At 43.6% G+C, this 19,085-nt stretch overlaps 1 protein-coding gene across 1 annotated transcript in view; it reads left to right on the top strand.

The window, feature by feature from the left end:
• The window catches only part of PREP (prolyl endopeptidase), a 173,762-nt gene that overhangs the window by 126,906 nt on the left and 27,771 nt on the right, over positions 1–19,085 (top strand). The window lies entirely within an intron of this gene.

The following is a 19,085-nucleotide window of genomic DNA, read 5'->3' as shown; positions in this document are numbered from 1 at the left end:
ATTTTACTACACAGTGGTTTTATGGAGAGTAGGAAAAGGGATAAAGGATAAGACATTTGTTCTCTTTCCATCCTTTTGTCTGCATCTCTTCACCTTTTTGAAGTCTCTTCCATCTTCTTTTGGTACCTTCCCTTCCAAAAGGGAGATACCCTTACCACCCTCATCTTCCTGATTCAAAATGTTGAAGCCATGTATAGATCTGATGCTGGAGGTCTCCCACTATTAATTTTCTCTCATACAGCACGTACCTTTTTTCCTAAAATCAGATCCTCAAAATTGGGGTGCATGTGTTAAGTGGGGGCGTATTTTCTTTTGTGGAAAAGAAGAGTCCTTGTAGACAGTGTGGATGCCATGCAGCTGCCAATAAGGCTGCTGCTTATGCCCAGCTAAAGTGGCAGAGTTCACAGCTCTCTCACAACTGTAGCTGTAGGCAGAGCATGGCAGCTCATGTCTGAGGCAAGCAGCAAGTGAGCTGTTGGTAGTATCTTGATGAGGCTTGTGATGTGGAAACAATACTTGATTTACATGAACATATTTAAGTAATTTCTTATAGTAAAATACTGACAGTTTTGTTACTGCCCTTCTAAGGGTCTGAGTCCTAACCTTGTGTGTCATAGAGCAAGTACTTCAGTGTGGTATCCCAGGAAGCAGTATGGGTGAAGCAGCTGGCACTAGGAAGTTCCTGCTGCCTCACCCAGACTGTCTCCTGTGATCCACGCTTCCTGGACACTGTATTTTCAGAAGGACTTACTCTGTGTCACTCAGTCTGGCATGACTCTGACTCCGGTCAAATCTTTTTTTCTACATTGTGCTTTCCAAAAACAAGATGTGTGTTTTACTTGGGGGTGTGTCCTATGCTAGAACACAGTAATTAAGTGTCAAGAGATTGTAAGATTTCTTATATTTCTGTTCCCAATTTAACTGGCTGTGTAATGTACTGAATCTCTGATATTGAATGATACTTCATGGACCAGGACCTCAATATGCTTGGTGTTATATGTGTCCTGGGGAAAGTCTGTGACTGTGTATCAGGTAAAGGTGTAATGGATTTGAAAGACTAATATTAACAGTTATATAGGGATTACAGTAAATGAATCAAAATGATAGTTAAATTATTGAAGTTTATAACCTGTATACTTACAAAAATATCCCTATAGCATGCTAGTAAGCTGTTAATATATATTACAGTAGCCTAGTGAAGTTCTACTCACCAACTTGCTCAAGACCAAATTTTTTTTTTTTTTCAGAGGAGGTGGGCAAGGCATTAGTATTTTTATCATAATTCATTTCCATGGTGGAAAGAGAAAGTACGCTGATTTTGAACTGATGCATGTTTGGGAAGTGGCAGTACCCACAATGCTGCCAAAACCCTAAATAGGATCCATTAAACATAACTGGGGTGAGTGCTAAACTAAACATATTTACAGAGCCCATATGAAATTCAATGAGATTTTATAACTGTAGAGTAAGAGGGGGGAATTAAAGGAAGAAGGGAGTCAAAATGGGGGCTAATGACTGGATAAAAGCAGTTTGATGGTAAATCATTAACTATGATCCTTGTTACTATATTTACATGAGGAAAAAGATATGTAAGATGATATATGTCAGTCTTACAGGCAGATGAGTTCATGCTGTGATAGAACAGTTCTGACAGTGGAAACCTCTTGCAGTTTCAATGATCAGTTATTTGGGGGTGTATCAAAATGAAGCAATGTGCAAACCTTTTCTCAATAGCTTGTTGATGTTTCTGCTGTAATCATCTTTGTTCATATAAAAATACAAATCACAGTTTATGTTGATTATAGAAAAGGAAGAGCTAAACCAACTTTAATTTAGTAGCAAATTATCAAACTAAAGCCTTCCTTTTGAAAGGACTAAAACAAAATTATATATAGTCATTCACTGGTCAAAAGATGCAATACGTGAAACAAAAAAGGTCTGGGTTTTGGATTTGGCGCAATGTCTAAAAATTCAGGCATATGCAAGCAACTTGAATTCATGGAAAACCTGGGCTGGGAATCTTGTGCAAATTGATTTTTCTTATGAAATTTCTATCAAGTCTGCTTCCAGTCATGGGAAAAATCAGTAAAAAGGAAAAGCATTTGAACATTTCAACACTATTTTCCCATTCTTCTTCAGTTATCATCGTAATTTGCAAGTTGACTTAATTCTTTCAGCATATAAATACAAGCCCCATAGGTATTTAAAATATATTATCTTTCCTTAGATTAATTATTTCTGCTCTGTCCTTGAGCCATCCCCCAGGAAATTTGAGGCAGGGGAAGCCTGCTAGAAGTATCATTAACATTCATTGAAACAACCAGTGTTTCAATGGCTAAGATGAAAGATAACAAGAAATAGATGGTTTCCATAGTCCTGGACGTCTGTTCTTACAGATAGAAAAAATTATAGTAAATTAATTGTCTCTGACAAACGCACTTCATTTTTCAGCCAATTTATCACCCACCATCAAAGGCAACAATGTGTGGTAATCCGTTGCAACTGCTGAAAATAGATAGTATTCAGCAAGAGTCATCCCTCATTTGAGAAGATCATTAAGTACAGGAAAGTGTTGAAGCTAAAAAAACAAGATACCTGAAATCAAAGATTTTTTCTTCTTAAACATGCTCAAGGTTTCTTTTTAACATGTTAATGTTTTTTGACTCCAGTTGAACTCATAGCAATTTGCTGGAAACTATGCTACCCAAAGAATGTTACATCTGTTGAGACACTCGGGAAACACTGCACTTTGTGGCTTTTCTGTTACCAAAAACTATAGAGCTAGAATTCCTGATAAGTTGCCTTTCTGGGAAATAGATAATAGGGTGGGATGGCACAGGTGCTAAGGCATATGGTTGATAGCTAAGACGTGACAAGTTCAAGGCCATGGCAGAAGCACCCACAGCATGGCCTGTCAAATTCCAACAAATCTGCGAATTATGCTAAGTACCTTATCACAAGGACACAAAAAAGGAAGGAAAAACTATACACTGGTATTGTTAATGGGATATATATTAGTAATAGAGCCAAGGGCTCCTTGTGCTCCCCAGCTGAAACTCTAGTCAGCTGATTGGGCTCCCAGCTGGGGCAGCTTATTGGAGACAAAAACTCCTCATCGCCTAATCAGAGCTCACCCTGTGCTCTCTGGGCTGGGAGTGCTGATCATCTGATTGGCACTCCCAACCAGGGGAAGTGCACGCATGAATGCTTTGACTCCGATACATTTCCCCTTTCACTCCAATACACTCCTCTTGGGAGTGCCTATCAGCTGATCAGGGTTCCCAACCCCTGGAGCACATGGGAGTCTTGAAGGGGTCTGGTGTACTCCCGAGGCTGGGAGCACAGCCATACATTGGATTAAAAGGTGTGATAGGAACCAAACACAAAGTTATTTCATGTATTTTGTAGAAGTGCACTGATACATCGGTTGTATATTGGATTGGCAACGATAAATAGAAAATTAACATTATCGGCTATCAGCTTTCTTTGGCCCGCGTAGCTGATAATGTCACCAATAAATGACGTGTGCATGTGCACAGCAGCATGCATGCACATGGCTGGGAATGCATTTGGGCAGCTGGGAGACCAGTGCCCTACTGGTAAGTCTCGGCGGGGGGGGAGGGAAGGGATTGGGAGATGGAGCGAGGCCCTTACAATGAGGGAGGGATTGGGGCAGGGGCAGGGGCAGGTGCTGCCCAGCCAGGCTGGTGAATGGGACCCCAGGGCCAGAAGCAGGAAGGAGCCACAAGCAGCTCATTCAGGGGACACAGGAAGGGAATGAGGAGCGGGGGCAGCTCCCTGCTCTTGTGCACATCCCGAAGGGAGGCATGTGGGGCATGTGTCCCATGGATTTGTGGATAGGGCAGAAGCAGACTTCTCACTGCAGGCTCAGGGCCAGGGGCTATGCCAACCTTTTCCCCATGTGGGAGCTGGTCTCAGAGTGGGTGGGACGGGATGGACTCAGTTGTGCAAGGCAGGTAGTGGTGCTGGGACAGGTAGCCCCCCAGTGCCCTCCCCCCCCAGCACTGCCCCTATTTAGGCATTCTGCTGCCTTTCCTTTGGGATCCCCGTGCTGTGGAACAGGCAGAAAACACATGGCCAGAGCAGGGCTCCCAAGGGAAAAGCAGTAGAGTGGAGTGCCCTGAGCAGGGGCAGCTCTGGCGGGTTTTGCGGGGGGTATAGCCACCCCAAAATTCCCCGTAGCATGCCCCTGTAGCTACCACTCCCAGCACTGCCACCGCCACCCATCCCATGCAGCTGAGCTCACCCCACTTCTGCCTGCTTCAAGCCCAGCCCCCCCACTGGAAAGAGGCTAGCGGAGCCCCGGCCCCAAGCTTACAGCAGGCAGCCTGTCCCTGCCTGTCACACAAGTCCAGGGATCTGTATGCCCCCTCTGCCTCACCTGTGGGTGTATGCAGCACAGTGGGGAGCCACCCCCTTCCCCTTCCCCACCCCCCTGGATGACCTACCCACAGCTCCACCCCACTTTCAACCCCAGGGTCCCATTCACCACCCTGGCTGGGCAGTGCCTACCCCTGCTCCATTCCCTCCCTCACCATGGGGGCCTTGATCTGATTCCCCCACACCCCTTCATCCCCCATGCCCCTTCTCTCCACTCCCCCCTCCCCCCAACTTACTGGCAGGATGCTCTCTCTACCTGGTTTCATTCCTGTAAACAGCTATTGGATTGGTATCAAAAAACATGTTTGGTGGGTTTCTGAGCATCAGTTTCAAAACTAGAAGGTCCTTTCTAAACACAGAAAGCCCCAATGCACTTCTCCAAAGAGTGTTCTCTTTCAGAGTTTGGTATAGTTGTGGTAGATCGGGGTGGGCAAAATAGGACCTGCGGACCAGATCCAGCCCACCAAGTGATTCCTTCTCGGCTGTGGTGGGTCCTTTAGCCACACCCAGCCCAGGCATGGGGGGCATATGAGGCCGACCCCACTCAGTGTGGAGGTGCTGCCTGGCATGGAGCACAGCTCACCCTATCCCCGTGCACAGCTTTTGGACTCGCTGAATGCTGTAGTCCATGGGGCTGGGCAGAACGGGGGCTGTGTGGTGGCCAGACTCAGCTTCCCAGCAACCCCAGCAGCGGCAGTTCACTCTGTCCTCACTTCCAGCTGCTGCTGTTAGTGCCTTTGATGTTGCCACCAGACCTGGCCCCATTGCCTTGGCAACCAGACCTATCTGCCTCACACCCACCACTGGGGCCGCCAGATGGAGTGAGTGCGTGGGGTCTCAAAGGAGACTGGCTCAGGACTCCTGTGGGCAAGGCATGCTCAGCTGGGCAGATGGCATGGGGCTGTGTTCAGTATTGAGATTGCAGGATGGTGATAGTGTGAGACGTATCCAGGGCAGAGCCATGATCCACTTCCTGCACCTCCCTGCAATGGGCACTGGTTCTGTAAGCAGGCACCTGTGATCCCAGTTCTGTCTGCCCATCCTGCTGCTGGATACCACTCCCTGCCTGCCCACAGCCCCATCCCATCTGACTGGCCAAGCATGCCCTGTTTGGGGGCAAGGGATCCTGGGCCAATCTCCATGTAGACCCTGCCCATCTACTTGCCTGCCCGCCCTCACTGGAGCTTCCAATAGTGGGTGAAGGGTGAACAAGCCCCTGGGCTAGATAGGATCAATTGGCAGCTCCTCTGCCCGCCACCACAGGGGATGGTATAAACAGCCATGATGAAGGGCCAAAGCTGGTTCAGCACTTCCCCTCTCCCCCCCAGTCCCACCCTCAACAGCTCAGCAAAACTCCTTAAGTGACTCTCCAGCCCAAATAATCACCTATTTTCTATGGTAGATCCAGTACAAAAAAAGCCAAGTCATTTCTCATGCCAGTTTGTACTAGCTAAAATTGCTGGGAACATGCCATTTTCTTGGTTGGATATTGCTAATAAACAGCTCCTTTCCCTCATTCAGCTAGATGGATGGATATAGCTGTATAAACACATCTACCTTCTTGGAGAGGGTGTCACAAACCCATCCACAGGGTACCCCCAGAGCACTAAGTTTCTCCCTGCCATCCTGACACTTGTCCCAAGGAACAGACCAAGGCTTGCCCTGGGATAACTCCTTACTGCAAGCTGAATTGATTTGCAACATGATTGGATAATAGGTTTCACTTTTTATTTGAGCCTGTTTTGTAACAGTGAAGTGCAGTGGCAGAGCAATTAAAGGGTCTCCTTACGGCTCCAGAGACCTGAGTACAAGCCCAGTTGTATGAGTCCTGAGTCTGAAGCCACCCATCATCAGCTCGGGTATGAATGAATCACTCAGGCTTGGTTCTAGCTACATAAGTCCTTCCCAGCTGTTGGCTACAGAAACTGTCGTGCTTTAAACATATTAGTCCTGAGGCCTCCTAGACTTGGTTAGGACCTTCGACACTGTTACAGTAAATTTTCAACTTTCAAAGCAATCTTCTCACTAAGGTAAGCCCTGTTTTAATTAAAGAAAATTTACTACCAGCTGTTAATTTACAAGGTTCTTTCTAGTGGTATGTTTGCAAGTCGGTATATATTTTTTTGTATAAATAAACACAGAAATCATGCAAGAAAGAAAAGATGATCTCCATACATGTTTCTTTAGCTTCACCTTCACTAACATAAATCCTTTACCCAGCAGTCATTTAATGTATTATTGTGCTCGGAACAAAAGGGCAACAAAACACTATGCTGCACACAGGTTTCTTTCTGAGGAGGTGGTGAGACAAATACAAAACATGCAACGTAAATTGTACTAGGTAGACAGGCCTCCCATTATGAAGATAGTAGTGTAAGAACTTGTAGAGGGAAATGTATCTGTCAGATTGTTGAAAGCATATGTCCTTTAATGGTGGTTAGACAGGACTGATATGGTCTATTTTGCCTTTTGTATATTTGGCATTTGATATTTATGTGGAGGGAACACGACCTTTCACTTAAGCAAGTAAATAATGTAATTCAAAAAGAATTTTGGCTGTGCTTTCCTGGCAGGAATTTGAATTTTCATCTTCTTTTCTCCCCTTCCTTCTGCCATTTGGTGAGCTGCTTCCCAGCAGCCATTTGCTGCTAGACTTCTAGGCTCTCTAACAAAGGTTTTTTATAAAGCACTATTGTTTGGCACTTAGCTTCCATCAGCATAAGACTTTCTTGTCCTAATGAGTGAGTGCTGAAATTATCTCTTCTGAAGGATTTCTTGATTATTTTTATCATGATTTTTCAATTATCCATAGCTGGTATGCTTTGTAGCTGTCACCTGTGTGAATTTTTACTTTACCAAGCTATTTTGACTCTGTTTTGCAGGTAACATAAAATAGCCATAATGCAAATGCAGGATTACTAATATAAGAGTTTTTCTGCATAAGGATAAGCCTTGAATGACATAGAGATACTGTAATAGCTCTCCCTTTCACTCTTCCAGGCTTCTGGTAGATCCCATATGTATGAAAAGTAAGAGGGGTAGGTAACCAGGCTTCTGTTTTACTTTGTCATTTTTTGGGTGGCAGAATTGCCCTGAGAAGCATTGGTTACTAGTATAGATTTATATTTGAGACCAAGACAATGCTGGAACTGCCCCACTATTAGATGAGAAATGCTTCCTGTAATATGCTATACACTTTTCAGGCAGAAAGCCCAGAGTTTAGGTCTTCATGTGTCGGGTAATCTGAGAACTAGAATGCAGTAAGGAATGATTGTCCCATTGTTAATTCTTGGTTTAGGCACCTTGGCACTTGGTTTAGGCACCTTGGCACTCAAGAGTAACATCTGTGTCCTATGAAAGTCAACAAAAGTTTTGCCATTGACTTCAGTACAGCTAGGATTTCATCCCATGTTTCAAGGAGATAAAGTCAAGGTTTTCGAGCTCTGGATGTATGAAGTTAGGTTTTTAGGGATTGTTTTAAGGAAGGGCTGAGGACTGGTAATTCCTGTTAAAGTCACTGGCTGTTGTCAGTGCTCAGCCCCACTGAAAATCAGGTCCCTTTTATTTATATAAGTAAGGATTTGCATGATTTATTTTTCAGAAACACCTAGATATTACATTTTTTTCTAGGACAGAGGTTGGCAACATTTTTGGCTAGAATGCCAAAAACACCCCAACCTTGTCCAGTTCCTCAACTTGGCGTGCTTGAGGCAGATGGCAGGAGAGCTGTGAGGGCTCAAACTTCTTTACTGGTGATGGGTATATATGTGCCTCCAGACCCATGACAGGGGATGGGGCTGGGGCTGCATTGCCTCATCCCCTTCTGGGCCATGTGCCCTGAGGCTCCAGAGCCTGGTCCAGTTTTTTGCAGGCTCCTTGCTGGGTACTGTAGCTACCCAAAACCCAGACCAGCTATGGCAGGCAGCAGGGAAGCTGCAAACAGCTGCACTGGGCTCTGGCCTGGCTCTGTGGCTGGCAGCAGCTGGATACCTGTCTTGGAGCAAGCAGCAGGGGAAGAACTGGGGTTGCACTGCCCCAAGCCCCTTCATGTGCGTGCCTCAGGGCATGCATGCAACCACAACCGACCACAGAACAGGGTCAGGGCTCTGGACCCCAGTGCACTGGTTGCGGCATCCTAGCTGCCTACCACATCTGGCCCAGGCTCTGGGCAGTTGTTGCCTGCCACAGAGCCCAGGCTACTCACAGCAGGGCTTGCAGTCTCCCCACCGCCTGCTGCAAGCAGCCTGAGGTCCGTTGCTGGTGGCAGCTGCCCAGAGCCTGGGCCGACTGTGTTATGCCAGGGAAAATGGCCTTGTGTGCCAGGGGTTGCTGACCTCTGTTCTAGGATGTATTAAACTTCAACAACTGTATTAGATTCCTCCAAATATTGTAGTGTGGTTTTAAACCATCTGGGCTTTGTGAATGGTAATTTAGATGGGCTATAACAGCTACGGCAAATTTCAAATATTGCTCCTTCACAAACTTCAAAATATACATTAAATAAGAACTAAGGAAGAATCTTTATTTCATGGGTAATAGGAACAAGGGTTTGTAAAATAAGGTTGAAAAGTTGAATTTCAATTTATTGGAAGTTCTTTTTCATTTTTACTGTAGCAGTAGGTGACAGTCTAGTTTAGCTATTACATGTTTCTGGTCCAAGCACATATGGACAGCGGGAGGAATGTAGTAAGTGATCTTGAAACGGGTTGTGAAAGATGTTTTAAATCACTAGAGTCTTTCTAAGAATAATTAACTTAGTGTGACTTATGAGATGTTTTCAAGTACCATGAATTAATTAGTCTTTCTTTACAGCTATAAAATCTACCTATTATCTGAGGGAAATTATTTAATCTGAAAAAGCAAAACTTATCATTTTTAAATTGGATTTTAATTGTAATTCTCATTGTCATGGATGAGAGAGTTATCAAATTTATTTAAAGGTTTCTAGATAAGCAAATATTGTTCATAGTTTTGCAAATGGGTTTAGTAGTGGTTATTTTTTCTATAGTAGTATTAGACACACTTTGCTATACAAGTTCTATACCTTTATATGCCACTAATTTTAAATAGAATCATTTTTTTAATGAATTCAACATTTCTCCTACTACTTTTTGTAGTTCCATTATCACATATCCCTACTTTTTTATTTTCACACACAAAAGGAAAATGCGTGGTTAACTTACTATATAGGTTTTATAACTGCACATATGATAGCTGTGATTTTTCATTCTGTATGTCATTATCAATATCTGCACCATTCCATGCAGCTAGATATTTGTGAATGATAAAGCAATTCTGTCTTCAACCACCATCACTGGCATCCTTTTTATACTACACAAAAAGCTAAAATACTTAAGCCGTCTCTGCTCCTGCCCAGTTACTGAGGACTATAGCAAAAGACACTGTCACCTCAAAGGATAAAATGGATAACTAAAACCTTTCCTTCTCAAGGACTATCTGTGTTTCATAAACAACTGAGTGACAGGTCTCCTATGCTATAAATGAACCTTTATTTTAACAAAATAATGTTTTATACTCATTTCTTATATTTAAAAAATATATTACATGAAAGAAAGACTTGTAAAGAAATAGGGAAAAGGGGGGTTAGTCTAGTTGAGCCTCTACAAGTGAACTTACAGGTCATCTTACACAAGCATTTTCCCATGTTCATTTACAGAGCTTTACCCATTAACCATACCCAGAAGTTACCTATACAGTATTCTTAGTACTTGTTTTGCGGGGAGTCAAAGTTAGGTAAAGAATATGGATATTGCCCTGAATATTTTTGAGACCATGCAATCTATCTATCTAGCTATATGTAATGTAAGGATGATGCTCTATTGCTTGTCATTCATAGAACAGATTGATGCACTGTTTATGGAATAGGTAGTTGTGCCAGACAAAAATTATTTGTCCCAGGGTTAGGTTAAGTTATAGGGAAAATGGGCCTAGGGTTTCATTTCCTGGAGTCATGCTACTTTGTAAGAACCAACGTTTTTGTTAGTTCTTGTGGTTGTGTAAAAAACTTGAAAATAAAAATAATGCAGTGATGCCTACAGACAGCCTTAAACAATAATTCAGAGAAGTGTAGGAGAGAGCCCCATATTTCTCAGTAGAACTCCTAATAGCCTATTCCTTTTGAAGGTTCTTCCAACATGGACTCATTAGAAAATGGTATGTGTAGCAGGAAAATAAAACTATATGGTCCTACACATCCAGCTGCTAGTACTGTGGAGCTGTGCATGCTGCCACTGTGCTTCTTTGAGGGGTGACTTGAGCTATGGTAAGGGGAAGAAACCTGCCACTGCTCTGGTGATATGCCACTGTTGTGCTGGAGAGAAAGGGTGCCTCATACTTCTGCCCTTTTTGAAGAGGAATGGGTTTGGCCTGTGACTGCAAGGGATGACAGAACCACAGGTTCATCCAGGAGATGCTATACTTAAGACTTAAGGTTGCCTTAGTAAAGTGAGTAAAACACTGGCTTGCATCCATGGATGCTTCTCAGGCCAATCCCAAGACGTCATTCTCCCATTGTATTTGGTGTTGGTGAGGCCGCAGCTGGAGTACAGCATCCAGTTTTGGGCTCCACAATTCAAAAAGGATGTGGAGAAGCTTGAGAGAGTCCAGAGGAGAGCCACACACATGATCAGAGGTCAGGAAAACAGACTTTATGATGAGAGGCTGAGAGCTATGGGACTCTTCAACCTGGAAAAGCACGGGCTCAGGGGTGATCTGATGGCCACCTATAAGTTTATCAGGGATGCTCACCAGGATCTGGGGGAATGTCTGTTTGCCAGAGCACCCCAAAGGATGACAAGATCAAATGGTCACAAAATCCTCCATGATTGTTTCAGGCTGGACATAAGAAATAACTTCTTTATCATCCCAGCCCCCAAGGTTTGGAATAGACTGCCGCTGGAGGTGGTTCAAGCACCTACTTTGAATGGCTTCAAGAGACATTTGGGTGTTTATCTTGCTGGGATCCTCTGACCCCAGCTGACGTGCTGTCCCTGGGGCAGGGGACTGGACTCGAAGATCTTACAAGGTCCCTTCTAGCCCTAATGTCTATGAAATCTATAAAATAACATAGAGCCTATTTAGAGCCAGATTTTTTCCTGCAGTGGGTTAAGTTTTTGACATGCTTTGCTTAGGGAAATATTCAGGGCCACAGGGAAATGGGAGAAAAGGCACAAAGCATAAGGGAATAAAGGGAAAAGTCAGAAGAGCCAGTTTAGAGAGTGAAAACAATTTGGTCAATAAACAGACGTAGTAAAATTGCCCTTTTCACTGAGGGTGGTAAATGTGCAAGACTTTAAGTTTTGAAAAAAAGCCGGGTCTGCATGGGCAACTGGTGCCACTTTAGTTAGGGGGGGCACATGCCCCTCCCAACAACTGGGGGGTTCCCCCCACAGCCAGTCTCATCGACAGTGTGGTGGGGGTCCCCTGCAACTGATCGCAAACTGGCCACAGCACTTCCAGTCCCCGGCTAGCATTCGCGGGGGGGGACACTGGCCCTCCTGCCGGCCCCCCCACCCATCTTCTAAGCGGTGAGTGTGGCCTGTGAGGGGGTGCACCGGTGCTTTCAAGGGGTGCATATGTACCCCCATGTACCCCCTACACATCACCACTGCTGCTCTGAAATATGAGAATGCAGATTTCTTTAGAAATGAGCCTGAGAGGTGAATTAAGTTATATCAGGTCTTCATAAAATGTCATTCTTCAACCAGAAGTGTGTCCTTTTTGTGGTTTTAAGATTATAAATGCTTGAATATAAGGGTCCTGATGCTCAATGACAGCCCCTTTGCACAGCTCTGACAGCATAACAAACTCTTAAAATGAGATGAAATTATGTTTACAACCACTTCAGGAGTGTGGTGTAAAGGGTAGTATATCACCAGATGTGCCTTTTCAAGAGTATAGCGCTGCTGTTGCATTCCTGTAATATTGACAATAGTTCTCTTTAGTCTTGCCCTTTTCCCAAATATAGCATGTGGAATCTTGTTATAAAATGTAAGGAGATTTGATGGTGCTGGTGTTATCAATGTTTTCCCTAAAGTCCATTTATTTATTTGCCATGTTGTTATCATCCATGTACTATAGTGTAGATTTACACTCATTTTTACAGCATATTAGCGGTGGTTACTGTACTATAGCTAACACAGTTGGATTTCCCCCCCCAGCTCTGATAAAGCAAAAAATAGTAGAACCCTATTGTGAACATTATTATGAAAGCAGTCAGTGCCTAAAATTAGTGATGCAATACCATCACTGGAAACTCTTCTTTTTAGGGCTTGCCCTGTCAAGCTTACCTTAATCTTTCAGATAGAAGCACTTCCCATTATTGGTCATATGAATAAACCACTGGGTTTACTTCAGAGATAATACAGAATTTAAGGTGAATTGGTTGTTGAAAATAGTCTATTCGAGGAAGCTTAAATAGCTTCACATATCTCAGTATCTCACTGAACTGATTTTTTCCCCTCCCATTTGTTCATCGTGGGGAAAAGTAATCACTATTTTAGAAAAGATAGTTGGAGTGGAACACTTCTAAATTTTGAATGCCAATGTCACCTTGACATACTGTTTTTCTTTGATGTCTTTTTATTTAAAGAACTGTTGTTTAATCTTCACTGATGACAGCAGAGAAAAGCCCTTTAAAATCAGTCGTTAGTCAGTTGTTTAAAAAGCTCTTGGTTAGAAAGGGGGAGGGAAATTACTGGCAGTCTGTAGTCCGAGGGAAATGAGTGATCTGCCAACAAACACCAGTCATTTATGGGAAACACTAGAGGGTCAGCTCCTTAGCCAGTATAAAAAACTCCATTGGAGTCAGCAAAAATTTAGACTTTCCCCTGAAAACTTCCTTTCCAAACAACTTAATCTCTTCAGAAATAATTCAACAAAGCAGATTACCACTATGATCCCCCTACCCTCAAAAGAAACGTTAGATTTATAACTTAATGAGTTCAAGTGCTGATTTCACTAGTGACAGGTTGTGGTTGTGCCAATAACTTGAAATGTGATGTTTTAAGATACACAAAATCCTAGGTGAATTATTCCTAAATTTCACAGTTGCATCTGCTGATAAGTGGAATAAAAATGACATCTAGAACATTTATATAAGTTTTCTGTAAAGGCTCCCAGAGGCATGCTTAATTTCATTGGTGAACTTTTTTTGCATTTGTTTAGCCACAATTAAACAAAAATTAAAATTGATTTTTTTAAGTGAGATGCCATCATAGGTTTCTGTGTTTCACTTTAAAGCCAGTGCTCACATTAAAGGTACTTACTAAATACCATGTGTTATAGAGGATCATATTTCTGTTGAGGCTCATCAGATAGTTATAAAAATAGATCATGTTGAGTATTCAGCATGGTTCATAAAACATGATAGTGTCTTGCTTTCCTTTGGAAACAGAACGATCGAAAACATATAGCAGTATGCCAAAAAGTTGCGTTATACTTTTATTTCTTTTGAGTTCTAATTAAAATAGAAGCTGTAAATAATGACAATAAAAAGTTCAGCCCCAAGATATAATTTCTTGAGTTAATAAAAACTAAAAGTTTTAGTACTGGCATTTGTTCTTTAAGCACATACTGTAAACAAATTTGTTCTTAATTTTTGGAGTTGGGGTATTCTTGATACAGATCATTAAAACTATTTTTTAGAAATGTGAATTAGTCAAGCAAAATCACCAGTAACAGAAATAAAATATTCTTCTACCCACCTTGCAAAATCTTTGTGCTTGTTAAAATGAAACAATGAAGCTGAATTCTTGATGGCTGAAATCTCTTTACCTGTATAACAAATAGAGCTGTGCAAAGTGCCACAACACTGCATCAAAACCAGTCTTGTGGGATCATTTCTCAGAACTTAAGTATATCAAAATAACTGGCTTTAGTTCATGTTTTTGTTATTTTGGTGCATATCTGTTCAGCTTTTTCTTTGCTTGAATTAAGTGCCTTGCATTGATTTGTCATTACTTGGTTTTAGCTAAATCATAATAGCATTCTCTTAATCCTAAGTAAGAGTATCCACCGGTAGATTTGTGTCAAAATAGCAAAACGTACAAATTAAAATGAATTAAATTATTTCACTGTAAGTATGTATAGACATGCCCTAGCAGTAAGACTCCACAGAGTTCAGAATTCAGCAAGCTGAAAACAAAATTTAGGTTAGGAACAGACCTTTATTTGTTCCTGGATAAGTTGTGCCCCTGTTTTTCCCAGAATAAAAATATCCTGGAATTGGCACGTACATGTCTTCCTTCTAATCGGGGTGTAATGAGAAGTTAAATGTAGTACCGCTTTTTTGCCATTGATTCACCAATGAAATCCCAGGATAACTGTTCAGGCATACTTCGCAGTATCCTGGAATAAGCTGTTACTTACTACCTCTTAGACAGGAAACTTCCCAGAATTTGTCCCAGGATAACCAACATGGATTTCTGTACCATTGCACCTTGTCCTGGGATAAATGTGATGTCTGTGTGCAGTGTTAAAGTATTTTTTTAACTAAATGAACACTGATTTTCTTGGAGCAGATATCCTTATACTCAATTCATAAAGACCAGCAGTTCTTAACTTGTACTTGAGAGCTCTTGGGTGGTTTATGGAGGTCTAGCTTGTTCTGTGGTGTTAGCACTTCTTGTTGCCAGTTCCTTTGAAACATGGCTGAAATTACATTAAAATACTTTCCTTGTTACTTTTTTCAAGGCTGTGACTTATGCAGTTGCCCTGGAACACTAAGAAATCAGAAATGGAAGGTCAGGTAGTCTTCACCTGAGACAGCCAGTTAATGTTTAATCCATTCAATGGAAATCTGAGAACCCTTTATATCACCAACTAAACTTCAATTCCATACTAACAGCTTTCACTCTCTCCTAACCTGAGGCTAGATTTGAATCTGTCACCAAGGGTATGATGGACTCAGCCTGTCTTTACCAGCCCATCCACCCTTTTGCTCACCAGTTTTTTCAGTAAATGTTAACCTGACACTTTTCTTCTTCACTTTGATTTGACTTGATCAGAATTAGACATTTCTAAGCTTTGTGATGGCACTCAGTGCACAGCTTTTGCTATAATGGAGAACATAGTAGCTAAGGTTGACAAGTAGTGCATATCTTACATGACACTTGCACATCATACGGCCCTGTCCAGTATTCCCACATCGCCACAGAAGCTTCATGAATTCAGCTGAACTGTGGGGAGACAGCATGCATGTTGTTGCTCTGCTGCATTTCTGCCACTTTGGATCTGCAGTAGTGTCTGAGCAGGTAACTCCTCCAGTTTCCTTCATGCCTCTCCACTCCCTTGCTGGATCCCAGCAAGGGAGGGAGCAGATTAAAAGAGTGAGCTGCTTTAGTGAAAGTAACTACAACAGCAAGGACAAGCTGGGACAAAACAGGATGGAGCTCAATTCTGGCCCTGACTTACCTACTTCAGAAAGATCTTACCAACTTATTTTCCTAGGGAGTTTTTAGACAATTCAAGCTGCCAGTCATATAGCACCCAGACTCACCCAGACATTAGCCTTTCAACTCCCAGAAATCTCAACATCTGTCTGACAGCTCCTAACAAGCCTATCTTTAACTGCAAATTTATATGCTCCCTGCTGTACCTTGGCCAGGCAGGGCATGGATTGTTGGCTGTAATGTATGGTTATTATGTTGATTGACTGCTTAAATAATTTTCATAAAATGTTATGCATGGAGCTCCACAGATCTTCTCTGGGTAGGTCTGTACTGTGGTCATTCACTTTCAGATGTCAGCTTACCTTTATAGATGGATGGTGTCCACACTGCAGTTACTGTAGAATATGTAGACATCCTTCTGTTTGTTAGCAAGGCAGGAGAGGATGAAGGCTGCCCGCTGCAGGGATTGGGGCTCCCTGCCCTGCTGCCCTCCCCACAAGGGTCCCAGCAGGCACAGTGGTGCAGAGTTGTGCCCTCTGCTACTGCTGGGTGGGCAGGGAGTGCCTCACCTTGGCAGGGTGGCTAGTGTGGGGCTCCCAGTGGTGGCAGCAACTCCAAGCCTTCCCGCGCTCTTTGCCCTCCCAAGCCAGGTCCCATCCATTGGTTCCATGGAGGCCCTTGGGGGAAGGGCAGCAAGTTAGGAAGCCCCAAGCCTTGCAGTAGGCAGCCTACATCCTCCCCAGCCCCGCATGCAAATCTGGGGAAGCACATGCTTTCCTCCCCCCCACTGGTGCATCACCTCTGCTGCTCAGCCTCTCCTTGGGAATGCACACAGCAACAGGGACCCAGCCCCTCAGCTGTCCCCTGGGTGAGCTGCCCGTGGCTCGGTCCCACTCCCCCAGCTGGGCCCCATCACTGTGTATTCCCAGCTAAGCCCCAGACACTGCACCAGCTGGGCAGCAGCTCCAGCCCAGCCACCAGCCTGCCCCACTTCCTCTCTCACCATGGCTGCCTCAGTCTGGCCCCCTACTTTGCCTATGCCTCTCCCCACCTCACTCACCATACACTTACCTGCAGACAGCTGCTCTCCACCACTGCCTGGCTGTATTACTGGCCATGTGCATATGTGCACATGCATGTAGCTTCTCCTGTGTCCTGCTCCCCCCAGCCCCAAGGAGTGCCTTATAGGCTGGAACTCTGCGAGCCTGTAAAGAGAAACCTACCGTTTCCCATATTTCTCTCCTTCAAAGGAGAAAATCCTCATTTTTCCACGGAAAACCCAGATCCCTGATGAATAACTTACTCGAGTTTTAGCCACCTTAAAAAAAATCTTGGTAGAATTATTTTGACAGCCGGATTTTATAGTAGTAGTTCATGGACTTGTATTAAATGGTATTAGATTACAAAGCTGAAAAATGTAATGTCTTTTCTTTTTCAAGTTTTCACATATAGGGGCCACTACCAGCTGACGAGTGAAGTTGGCAGCAGAAATAGGAAGAAGACTAACAGCCTAGAGTAATAGCAGACCAGGTTACATTTAGAGAAGTTAAATGCTTTCACCCTGTTCAAATTTGCTGATGACACTAAGATGTGGGGGGATGTGGGCACGCTAGAAGGGAGGAATAGGCTGCAATCAGACCTAGACAGGTTACAGGGGTGGGCAGATGAGAATAGGATGGGATTCAACACTGACAAGTACAAGGTGATGCACCTGGGGAGGAAGAACCAGCAGCATACCTACAGGCTGGGGAACTCCCTTCTCATCAGTGCAGAGGCAGAAAAGGATCTTGGAGTCATCACTGATGCCAAGATGAACATGGGCCAGCAGTGTGGGGATGCAGTCAGGAAGGCCAACCGCACCTTGTCATGCATCCACAGATGCATCTCAAGCAGGTCCAAGGAGATGATCCTCCCCCTCTATGCGGCACTGGTCAGGCCACAGCTGGAGTACTGCATCCAGTTCTGAGCGCCGCACTTCAAGAGGGATGTGGACAGCATGGAGAGGGTCCAGAGGCGGGCCACTCGTATGATCAGGGGACAGCAGGGCAGGCCCTATGAGGGGAGACTACGGGACCTGAACCTGTTCAGCCTCCACAAGAGAAGGCTGAGGGGGGTTGTAGTGGCCTGTTACAAACTAGTCAGAGGGGACCAGCAGGCACTGGGGGAGTCCCTGTTCCCCCGAGCGCTAGCAGGAGTGACTATAAATAACGGTTACAAGCTGGCAGAGGGTGGATTTAGGCTAGACATCAGGAGGCGCTACTTCACTGTCAGGGCAGCTAGGACCTGGAACCAACTTCCAAGAGAAGTGGTGCTGGCTCCTACCCTGGGGGAGTTTAAGAAGAGGCTAGATGTACACCTTGCTGGGGTCATTTGACCCCACTACTCTTTCCTGCCATGGCAAGGGGTCGGATTTGATGATCTGCTCAAGTCCCTTCTGACCCTACCAACTATGAAACGTTGGCAGGGCCAAATGGGATGCAATTGAGGGTACTGAAATAACTGCCTGAGGTAATTTCAGAGCTGTTGGCTATCCTTTTTAAGAATTCATGAAGGTCAGATGAGTACCCAGATGACTGGCAAAGGGCAAACACAGTGCTCATCTTTAAGAAAGAGAAGAAAGTATCATGGGAATTACAGACCAGTCAGCCTGACCTCCATACCTGGACAGATCATGGAACAGGTTCTCAAGGAATCCATTTTGAAGCACCTATCCCCAAAGTCACTTTTAATGCATTAAAAGTCCAGATAAACTATGATTATTGACTTTGAGGAGTGTGGAAGAGGAAGCGATTTTTGTCCTCAATAAATTCACAAAACTTTATCAGGCACATTGATCTTCCTTTTATGAGACCGTGTTAACTGACCATTACTAAATTATATGGATACAGCTGTTTAATAGTCTTTATCCTTGTCAGTGAATTCATTAAGAATTTGCATTAAGAACATCTTAAGCCATTCATTGTGTGTGGAAGTGACTCTTTTTTTGGCTGGGGACGAATGTTGTTCATACAAATGTAGTAATAGTGGTGAAACTAATGTTGGAATAACCCTCATCCAACCCATGGTTACTGATGATAAAATAATTATTTTCATTCATAAATATCCTACCAGAGATTTAAGAATAAAGCCTGTCACTCATGGCTAAATATGCTTTTAAGCCTCCTAGTAAATTTGATGGGAAAACTCTCATTGACTCGGCTGCAAAATCAATCCTTTACAGAGGTGTATTTTGTTGATCCTTGCTTAAATACTTGTACAGTGTCATAAAGCCAC

The sequence above is a fragment of the Crocodylus porosus genome, unplaced genomic scaffold (assembly GCF_001723895.1).
Source record: "Crocodylus porosus isolate Cpor-Errol unplaced genomic scaffold, CroPor_comp1, whole genome shotgun sequence".
NCBI classification, from domain to species: domain Eukaryota; kingdom Metazoa; phylum Chordata; order Crocodylia; family Crocodylidae; genus Crocodylus; species Crocodylus porosus.
Note: the sequence above shows the minus strand (reverse complement) of the source record. Positions and strands in the feature narration are given on the sequence as shown.